The sequence below is a fragment of the Euprymna scolopes genome, chromosome 8 (genome assembly GCF_053919585.1).
Source record: "Euprymna scolopes isolate OS-2025 chromosome 8, ASM5391958v1, whole genome shotgun sequence".
Classification (NCBI taxonomy): Eukaryota; Metazoa; Mollusca; class Cephalopoda; order Sepiida; family Sepiolidae; genus Euprymna; species Euprymna scolopes.
In genome coordinates, this window is record NC_136489.1 from 110,992,229 (window position 1) to 111,001,690 (window position 9,462).

Here is a 9,462-nt window from a genome sequence, read left to right on the forward strand (position 1 = left end):
AAAAGTATTTTTGTGGTGAGAAATTTAAAAAGAAAATAAGTTTAGAGGAATAAAACAGAAAATCGAATTTATTTTACTTTCTCAATATCTATACGATTTAGATGATCAACCACAAAAGAACAACAACAATACTAATACTAATCATAATAATAATAATAATAATAATAATAATAATAATAATAATAATAATAATGTCGTTCTTGCCATGTTTATTGTAGCCACCTGGCTACAATAAACATGGCAAGAGTATATGACGGTCATATAAATATCACGATCGTTAACAAACTACTACGTGTTTGCAACAATAGAACCGCTGCTAAGTGGTGACGCTGACAATTTGGTGTAGATAAAGAAGTCTCAGTCTGAAGTGCAATGTTCCATAATTTATATGGATTATTTTATTGGTTCCCCGACAAAAGGAGGGTACCCCTGTAACTTCACTCTTATCCGTTTGTGTGTCCGCACTTTTTTCAATACGCCTAGAATTTTTTTTTTAATTTTGCACAAACATCGGATCTGATATGAGTAAAAAAGTAACAGAACGGATTTTCCGGGAAAACTACAGTTGTCCCCACTTAGGGATGCCTTTCGGATTTAAATGGCTAAAATTTACACTTTTATGCTCATTAAAAACAATTGATGCCTTGCATTTTTATTAAACTTTCTGCAAAGTTGTAACTAACTAATTTCTATATAATTTTGTTTGTCTATACTTCGTGATAACTCTTGTATGTGCCTCAGGTGCTTTTATAGGGCTAATAAAAGCAGTATTTTGGGGACTATTTTTCCATATTTGTCCAAAGTTTTCTGTGTATGTCTATTTAGCAGTTTTGCAGGGTGTTAAACTCAAATTTAAATATGTTGAGGCCTTGGGGAATTTTGGGGCTACATTGGGGGGGTGCAAAGGATTGACTTATTTTTTGGGGGTGTTTTTTGTTTATTTGTTTTTTGGGTAATAATGCAGAACTCAAATTGTTATATTATGAACCTGTTCTCTAGAATTCAAATACACAACAACACATTTGGTATAAGCAACAGTCCGTTTTTATTCCGCGTTGTTACTCTGTTATGGTGGAGAGAGAGAGGAGTGCGAGAGCGACAGAGAGAAGTATATCGTTGCGTCCGCTTGGTTGACAATGAAATCTCAATCTGCCAATCTTTTTGTGTCCCTTTTTTCTGTCAACTTTTAAAAACTTCAACATAACCAAATTCCTTTAATTGCTACATTCTTTGTCAAGCAATAACAAATTTTGTTTACATTCGTGAGAAATATTGAAACAATTCTGATTTAGCTATCATGTTCCCCACATTCCATCCGCAGACGGATGCCACATTTTTATCCATATAAATACATATATGTATATACACCTATACACGTATACATACTAGCATGCCAACCCGGCTTATACCGGGCCCTTTGTGTAACAAAATTAACATATGTTAAGGCCGAAAACTGCACTGTTTGTTCATTTTCACCAGAATTTGACGATCCCTGATGACTTTCGGGACTAAATGCTGAACTTAGTCATTTTTTATGCCTCATTCACTGTGCACTCATGGAGGTCCATGCATACTTCACTTGTTTTATTGATATTTAATATCTAAGATTTTATATAAAGTAATCTAAGTTACTTGTATGATAAATTTAAATAGAATAATAGCTTAGGATAAAATGCTGTAGATACTCAATCTGATGGGTGTATTCACCAAAACTGAATTTTTTTAGAATGAATAATTGTTATGATCCGTGCAGCCTAGGTGCCTTCATGTCAGAGGTACTTTTTATTACAACATGCAGATAATTCTCCTTTCCATGCATAGTACCATTTTTATTTAGTTGGAGGTCCAACACCTTAAATCTAAACTGCTTTATACAAGGGTAAGTAAAAATGAACTGTTATGCATGACAATTTCAATATTAAAAACAATATCAGATCATTTTTTCTATTTATTTCGAATGATTAAGTTAATTCTATTGTGTGCATTGGTTTTTCCCCGTTTATATTTATTGTTAGTATGCTTTATAGAAAGGCATCGATGTTTTTGCAGAGAGGGTCATGTGAATGGTTTCAAAAATCCGAGGTGATTTTTTTTTTCTTTTGTGAAATGAACTGGATTAAAACTTAGCACATGTCAGTTCGTAAGATAGAAACGATCTAATGTAAGATGGGTCAAGAGAAAGAGCAGATGGGAAATGTTTTTATACATCGCAACCCCCCCACCGTAAAACGCAAGTAACATTTATTAGAATCATATTATACTGTTGCAAAGTGAGAGTCCCTACTCTCAACGCATATCGACGTCATAATAATTAAAGTGATAATAGAACAGTACGTCATTTGCATAAGAACAGAACAATTTATTTTTGAATTTCAATGTGAATATTATGAAGTAATTATATACTTGTGGTAAGACTCGAACTCCATACAATTTCTTCATTTTTCTCACGGACTTAGCTTCATTATTTCCAAGTTAGGTCTTGTAATGAATCTGAAATTACAATATTTATTGAACTGGTTTCGTTTTACCAGTCGCTTAAGAAAGGTGATGATTACAGAACTAATTTCCAATGGTTTCTTTAGTTTTATTTCTTGTTTAGCTTTCGATTTTGTTTGTGAATGTGTTTATAAGTGCGTGCGTCTATGCGTGCATACGCAATAAAAACTAATCACACTTCTAAGGTTTCAGAAAAGACGAATAAATAAGCTTTCAATTTATTAAAATAATTGGAACAAAGTACAAGATTGATTTTAAAATACGCTATGCGTCATTAAACAAGACTGCCAGGCCGCCTTGAGAGTGTATACCTCCGCTTCATATCTTAATGATGGATCAAAAACATAGTTGGGTCTCACTTCATCATACTGAGTCAAGTATTTTCAAATAACACGATAGAAACGTGTAGAACAATAACATATATTTATGACATAAAGACTTTCCTGGGTTATGTAATTGATCCCTTCATAAAATTATGACAATTAAAAAGTTTGTGATATGTCAGTGTTTCACATTTTTTGAAATTTTTATAGGAAACGTGCGTCATTGCTTATTTCAGCGTCGTTAATGTTTGACGGAGGATATTTAAAATTTTAATCACTTCTAGGTAAGGATATTATCGGGATATGAGCCAGCTCAGTAGAAAGATGGGTAGCAAGGCTAAACATTAACAAAAAAGCAAACACAGCAACCAGCCACCTTGTAAACAACACTCCAAATATATCGTCCTCCTTAGGCAAAAACAACTATAAAATATTGAGTTCATGATGCGATCATTAAATCATCGCGTTTATTTATGATGGCAACGTATATATATATATATATATATATATATATATATATATATATATATACATATATATATATAAATGTCATCGAATATATGTATGTGCGTATTTCTACACATATGTGTATGCATATATATATATATATATATATATACATGTACATATAAATATATATATTAGCGTTTTGTTGATTTGTCCAAAAATATGTTGGTCATCTAAATTGCCTCTCTCTCCCTCTGTATATATATATATATATATATATATATATATGTGTGTGTGTGTGTGTGTGTGTGTGTGTGTGTGTGTGTGTGTGGGTGGGTGTGTGTGTGTATGTGTATAGTAGGCTCTTAATATAAATGAATAGAGCACTATTAAGTAACCAACATTTTTCATTTAAAAAATTAAGTTTTTGGATTCGCACAGTATATGACCAAGGGCAAAATAGTCAGAAACGTCGACTGTCAACTAGATCGTTGTGTCACAATAATGGCTCGAAGTACTTACCTGTCTTCCTACACAGGAGACTTGTGATACAGCTTATTAATCAGTCGGACTATGACTCGAATATAGATTTAATAAGTTTCATTCAGGTTCACGGTAAATCCGATCTTCTAAAACACATTTTTATTAATCAGACCTGTACTTATTTGAATGTGTGTGTGCTTAGAGATTTTGTCAAGAGATGAAATACCATATATAAACATATTTCACCGGCGATTTTGTATAAACATCCACGACAGTACGTAACGTTGAAAAACATATTGCTAAAATTCCTACTTAAGTTCCATCCTCATTCACTCTCTCATGCAAGTAACGCTTAGAGGGAACCGCACCCTCTCTAAATAAATAATCCTTATCCCGACCTGTTATACACCGTATAGCAAAAACCTTACAGTAAACGACCACCGCCTTTATTTTATTCGAAGCTTGCCTATCCATATACTTTTGGAATACCTGATAATACACGGAAACCATACGATTCCTTGCTCTCCGCCTAAAAAATTCTCCAACTATCTGATTGGACAACTTTATGTATTCCGTTACTCTAGAACGTCGATTTTGTGGTAGTAACGAATTGTGGGAAAACCAGTTATATTTCGTTCCAATATGACAGACTTAACTCGCCCAACTAGAGCAACACACAACTTTTACTCGTGTCCCCGGTACATATACTTCAATACACGCCAATCTCACCCGAAAAATTTAGTAAAAAAATCTCCCTGACAGTATACTCTTTCAATCAAAGAACAAGACGACACATTTTCGCACGTTACTGCTGCCACTACAATGACTAAGAACCTTTGAATTTCGTCACTTACATCAAAGATCTTCCCGAATTGATTCATTTAAATTTTCATTTTTTCATCGTTAAATATTTGAGGTTTTTGTTATATTTATTATTTTTTACACTTCTATTTACTGTAATGCATCTTTACATATAATATAGCTTATTTACTTCGATTAAAAATAAACATTGTTGAGCTTAAATAAATAAATCTATGTAAATTTACCAATAAAAATACAAACTTTCCTTTTTGGGGGTGATTACAAGTAAATAAACCATTTATTGTTGGCTTTTCTTTTGGGGTTACGTTCACATAGTCGACAAACATAATTTTTAAAAAAGATTAAAATATAAAATGGTACGGAACTTTGCTATGAACCATATGCGGTTATACACAGTCTTATTTCCGCTCGGAGTACAGATTTAAATAATTTTAGGTCTCAATTTTTTTGTTTAAATACACGTATAAATATTAGTAAATGAACCGACGTTATGGACCGTGTAACGGTAGCGGTCTACAACTAGTATAGACTTGCATTTAACAATTAAATATACAGTGATGGTACACATGCGTTTGTTACTGTGTTATTTCATGTCTAAAGTTTGGGGACTACAAGCAAAATGGAGTTCCTCTTGTGATTGTGCACTGCATCTTTTCTGACATAGGCAAATGGAGGAGAATTCCTTCAAAACTGAAACAATTTTAATTTCTGTTTATTTCCCCACATTAAAGACTTACCTTGTGTCTAATTGTGCTCTCGTGGATAGGTCAGTCGATAGGAACACTAAAGAAATGTATAAATAATAGAAAACGGAGCTTTTCTTAAAAAGAAAACATGTCTGTGTACAAATCCCAATCTCTGCTGTGAGTGCACATTCGAAAAACAATTTCATGTCTGATTTTAATAAATAATAAATCTATACAAAATATTACATTAACAGATGTTAGGAACACATTCTTAACTCGGGAGTGGAGTCTGTTTCTTACGATTCGGAAGTTTCGCCTAACAATTTCATAGAAATCTGTGGTACACAAGCATTTTGTGCCGTGCTTTAATTAAATCCGTCATTATTAAGAGACCCATTCGTAGCATTTAAAGGACAATTAAAAATACGAAAGATATCGTAATAATTGAATTTTTAATTTTAAATAATATGAAACTAAAAATTCGATGGTCACATATTTTCTTTTTCTTTTTTTTTTGTAATTACTTATTTTTATTGCGCACTTATATCAATATGATGAAGGTTGTTACAATTTCGGAATAGGGGCATGTGAGGAAGAAAAACACGATAAAACAAGGGAAACAAATGCTCCATGAAACCGCGTGTTAACACTAACACGCTGAATAATAAATTTTTGCTCCAAATAAAAAATTTAAAAAAGACTTACATAAAATACTTAAGTTCGTTTGTGATTAAATAAACACGCAAATAAAGTAAATTCAACAATAAAAAAAATAAAAACTTCCATTTTTGCGAAAAGAAAAGTAACTAAACCATTCATTTGTTTTCTTTTGTTTTGGGGGTAACACTGACTTAAAGTATAAATAATATTACATGAATAACAAACGTTAACATAGTCGACAAACATTAAAAAAACGATTAAATATGTAATAGTACTGAGATTTAATTTAGAAAATAATAGTAAATTTACAGATATTATGAACGATGAGAGGGAAGGCTGTCTCTAACTAATATAGACTTTCACTTAACAATTAAATATACATTGGTGGTACACAGACATTTGTTGCCCTGCAATTTTATGTCTATTGTTGTTGTTGTTGTTGTTGTTGTTTGGCTAAGAGAAAATGCAGTTTTTGTTCTGATAGTACACCGTATCTTCTCTGTACTGTAAATTGAGTAGAAATCCTTCTAGAATGAGGCAAATTTTATTTTGTTCATTCCCTAACAGTTAAGACACGGCTTTATCTTAAAGCATTTTATGTCTGATATTATTATTTTTTAAATAAATAATAGTACATGAAAAGAAGTCAGAATCCCCTTCTTACCATGGGCGGGGAAGGTTTTTGCTACTATTCTGTACCTTCACCCAAAAATTTAATAGAAATTTGCGGTACACATATTTTTTTTCCTATGCTAGAATTAAATATGTAATTATTTAGGAACCCATTCTTAACATTGATAATTAAAAACACAAAAATATCGTAATAATTAAATTTTACTTGAGAATAAGTTTAACCAATTGCATTCTAACATAAGATTTGTTTGTAATTACTTATTTCATTGGCGTAATTACTTAGATCAATATCAATAAGGTTGCCACGAATTCGGAATATGTGCGAAAGCAAAAAAAAAAAAAAAAAAAAAAAAAAACAGGATAGAATCAGGGATACAAAAGTTTCATGAAAACACGAGTTAGTGTTAACACTGACACGCTGAATAAAAAGTTTCACTTCCTAAAAAAACAGACTTACATACAATATGTATCTTGATGTATCCTTTTTTTTTTTTTTTTTTGCTATTAGGTGCAAGCACGCTTAGATCGCAGTACGTGTTTATTTTATTAGAAGTTGCCTCTGTAAAGAGAAGCCGAAAACCAGCAAATAGAACAAATTCAGCCTACGAGCATAATCACTTCTGCCGGATATGTATCGTTGAACAAAACAGCTATATTATATATGACACTATGCAGGTACAACTCTCGGATAGAACTGTTCCTCAGTCAAGTGTCTGGTTGCAAGAAGGGCGTAAATATGATACTGCACGTTGTTATCAGTAACGTTGAGATGTTCAAATAGGCATATTAAGTAATGGGAGAATTTGTAGACAATGGAATGCAAATAATGGATTAGAGAATCACCACGTATGTGTTATTCTTCCAGATTTAAGAACAATTAAGGTCACTTATTGAAAATACTTCGCATAATTCTATACATTATTTGAAGGATATTAGGAGTTATAATAACTGCTTCAGTATGAACAGCTTTGGTGTTAAACACATACGTAAAGATACTTATACACTGATATTCAAAGTTTGTGGACAAGTTTGTCATAGAGTTGGTTCCTTGCTTTCCGTTGAGGTTGGAACTCCACAGTATCTTAAAATATATTTCATTGGTGATGCTCAACAAGTATCCACAGCGATAGATCACTATGTACCAAACACAAAGTTTGATTTTGTTCTTGATCTGCAAAGCGTGCTTTATCGAGAAAATAAATATATCCCAAACTTTAAAGATAGCTCTATAACATGCTGCATGTGATGACTTTAAAGTAGTTGCTTACAAAACTCTGAGAACACAGTTTTAATGTCTCTGAGACACATGAGGTTCCTGCTGTAATAGTAGGTCAAATGTTTTATCATCGGGACATCATTTTTTTTATCTTAGAAATAATCAACTTCAATGTATCACTGAAACAGATTGGGTATACAGTGCTTTACAGTACCCAATCATTCATTGGTTGGTCAGAAAGAGTATCATTTCTCAGTGTGGCTAACAAATCGTCACAAGAAAGAGTTAGTAGTAGGAAAATGTCATGTAACAATTTATACACATATAGGATAATGGTCCGGGAGGGGAATTTCAATATTCTTATTAAATGTAGAAATATATTCCAACAATATAGAGTTGACATGTATGCTAAAATAGAGCAGGAAAGACTTCTTTACATTAAAACTCATCAAAAGGAGCTAAAAATTTCTGATCACATTCACTTGAGAGAATCACTGAATATTGATAGCAACACTGAAGATGTGAACCAATTGACTATCTTACCAGAAATATTTACTGGGGGATCTCGGTATGTGCATGAACTTACACAAGATGCAACGGTCTACGTAAAATTGCAGATTTATTTATAAAGTTTACTTGCAATCCGAACGAGAAAAAATTAGTGTAGATAAATTGATATGAAATGTTGGAGATTTAGAAGTGTTTGTTTACGTTAGACTTTAAGCTCATCATATTATATTCACTTATGAAACAGCATCATTGCATTTTTCTACAAATGAAGTGTATTTTTGTACGGATGAGATGTTCTAGGAAATAAACATTGTTCATGGAAATTTTGTTTTCACTTTTTGTACAGAGAGAAAGAGAGAGACAGAGAGAGTGGGTGAGAGAGAGAAAGTAAAGTTATTTGTTGTGATTGTTGTTAAGCAAGTGTTTGCTGCTTATTACTTAAGGGATATGAAAGGCTACAAGCTAATTCGTGCATACATATGAACATAATTTTACAGCAAGTCAAACCTAGCAATGTTCTCTCGGTGAGAAAGGGGCGGTAAAGAATAAAACAATATAGTCCGTTACAAAATTGCTAAATAAATGTGGTACACTTCCAAGGCATGAAACAGTGCCTGAGTGACATCCAATCACGTATGATAGAAGTACTCCATGTTAGTATCATACCGATCTTATACAGGCAGAATGTTGGGTCATAAGTTAATTGCTTTCTGAAATAATAGAATAATCAAATCATTAGCAACAGATTCTATGCAAGTCTTCAATTCCAGGCCTGGATTACAATTTAGCACAAGAAGCACAGAGGTGAAGAGGGATCGTTCAAAGAAAGGGGACATCTATTTCAACTGGAGAAAATGCGGATCTGAGTGTTGATAGTTAAAGAGTGAAGCTTATTTTTAAAAGTGTTAAATGTAGCAAGGAGCTGAAAGAGAGACACTTTCAGTAAGGGCTTGGTATAAATGCTGTTGGAAACGTCATTGATTAATTTGAGAGAAAGTTAAAATTTGCAAACTCTTTAGCAGAATAAATTAAACCTGGAAAACGTTGAGCGCATTTACATTAAGTTTCGATTTCTAAAAGGTAAATAATCATTCTCGTTCTGTAAATAATTTCTTCGAATGTCAACTGTCATATAGCGACAATATGCGGGCGTATGCATGAGAGCAAAAATCGAAAAAAGTATTTG